Source organism: Ranitomeya imitator, chromosome 7 (genome assembly GCF_032444005.1).
Source record: "Ranitomeya imitator isolate aRanImi1 chromosome 7, aRanImi1.pri, whole genome shotgun sequence".
Taxonomy (NCBI): Eukaryota; Metazoa; Chordata; class Amphibia; order Anura; family Dendrobatidae; genus Ranitomeya; species Ranitomeya imitator.
Window position 1 is genome coordinate 106,520,226 of NC_091288.1, and position 2,578 is coordinate 106,522,803.

Sequence of the window (2,578 nt, forward strand, 5' to 3'; positions counted from 1 at the left end):
GGGTTATAGTCTGTTCAGAAATGACCGAATGGATAATCGGGGGGGAGGGGTGTGTCTATATGTAAAATCATCCTTAAAACCCATCCGGCGGTACAATATAGGTGAATCTAATGAAAATGTAGAGTCCCTGTGGGTGGAGATAAGGGGAGGGGGGAAAAATAATAAATTACTGATAAGGGTTTGCTATAAATCTCTAAAAATAATGGAAGCAAAGGAGAATATCCTCGTAAAGCAAATAGATGAAGCTGCGACTCAAGGGGAAGTCATTATTATGGGGGACTTCAACTACCCTGAAATAGATAGGGGAACGGAAATCTGCAGTTCCAGCAAAGGTAATCGGTTTTTGACAACTATGAGAGACAATTACCTTTCACAACTGGTTCATGACCCAACAAGAAGGGGGGTAATGCTAGACCTAATATTAACCAACAGGCCAGACCGCATATCAAATATAAGGGTTGGGGGTCACTTGGGGAATAGTGATCAAAAAATAATAAGTTTTCATGTATCCTTTAATAAGATGTGTAGTAGAGGGGCTACAAGGACACTAAACTTCAGGAGGGCAAATTTCCAACGCATGAGAGAGGATCTTGGTGCAATTAAATGGGACGATATCCTGAGACATAAAAATACACAAAGAAAATGGGAGACGTTTATTAGCATCCTGGATAGGACCTGTGCACAGTATATACCATATGGGAATAAACATACTAGAAATAGGAGGAAGCCAATATGGATAAATAGAGCTGTAAGGGACGCAATAAGTGACAAAAAGAAAGCATTTAGAGAATTAAAAGAATTAGGTAGTGATGAGGCATTAAATAAATACAGAAAATGAAATAAATTCTGTAAAATGCAAATCAAGGCAGCAAAGATTGCGACAGAGAGACTCATTGCCAGAGAGAGTAAAAATAATCCCAAAATATTCTTTAACTACATAAATAGTAAGAAACTAAAAAAATGATAGTGTGGGCCTCCATAAAAATAGTCTGGGTGAAATGGTGGATGAGGATGAGGAAAAAGCCAATATGCTAAATGACTTTTTTTCATCAGTATTTACACAAGAAAATCCCATGGCAGACAAAATGACTAGTGATAAAAATTCCCCATTAAATGTCACCTGCTTAACCCAGCAGGAAGTAAGTTGGCATCTAAAAATCACTAAAATTTACAAATCTCCGGGCCCGGATGGGATACACCCTCGAGTACTGCAGGAATTTAGTACAGCCATTGACAGACCATTATTTTTAATCTTTAAAGACTCCATAATAACACGGTCTGTACCACAGGACTGGCGTATAGCAAATGTGGTGTCAATATTCAAAAAGGGGACAAAAATTGAACTCGGTAATTATAGGCCAGTAAACTTAACCTCTACTGTGGGTAAAATATTGGAGGGCATTCTAAGGGATGCTATACTGGAGTATCTGAAGAGGAATAACCTCATGACCCAGTATCAGCACGGGTTTACTAGGGACCGTTCATGTCAGACTAATCTGATCAGCTTCTATGAAGAGGTAAGTTCCGGACTGGACCAAGGGAACCCAGTGGACGTAGTGTATATGGACTTTTCAAAAGCTTTTGATACGGTGCCACACAAAAGGTTGATACATAAAATGAGAATGATGGGGATAGGGGAAAGTATGTGTAAGCGGGTTAAGAGCTGGCTCAGGGATAGGAAACAAAGGGTAGTTATTAATGGAGCACACTCGGACTGGGTCGCGGTTAGCAGTGGGGTACCACAGGGGTCAGTATTGGGCCTGTTGTGAGTTCCGTTCTGGAGCTCCCTCTTGTGGTTGCTAATAGTATTTTTGCGAGTTCTGCCCTTGGGCTCCCTCTGGTGGTTTCAAGTGGAACTGCTGCTCCGTTAGGTAGCTGTGGCAGCTGCCTTCACTAATCGCCTTGCCTGGGTTTGTTATTTAAACCTGCTCTGGGCTCTAGTCCATGCCTGCTGTCAATGTTCTTGGTTGGATTTGATTCTTCCCTTGGATTTCTCATATGGCCAGTCCTTGTCTGCAAAAGATAAGTTTTGCTAGTTTTGTTTGTCCATTTGCTTGGACTCTATTGCTTTGCGTTTTGTCTCTTTTGTCCAGCTTGTCACTATGTCTTATTCAGGCTAGCTGGAAGCTCTGGGAAAGCAGATTTGCCTCTCCACACCATGAGTCGGTGTGGAGTTCATGTTTGTAAACTCTGCGTGGATTTTGTAGTTTTTAATACTGACCGCACAGTATCCTTTGCTCTCTGTCTATCTAGTTTAGTTTTGGCCTCCCTTTGCTGAAATTTAATTTCATTTCTGTGTTCGTCATTTCCCTCTCCTTTCACAGTCAATATTTGTGGGGGGGCTGTCTTTCCTTTTGGGGGTTTCTCTGAGGCAAGATAGCTTTCTATTTCCTTCTTTAGGGGTAGTTATATCTCAGGCTGTGACGAGGTGTCAAGGGGGTGTCAGGAACATCCCATGGCTATTTCTAGTTGTGTTGTTAGGATTAGGGACTGCGGTCAGTAGAGATACCACCTTCTCAGAGCTCGTTCCATGTTGCGTTTTAGCCACCAGGTCATTTCAGTGTGGCCTCTTAACCAC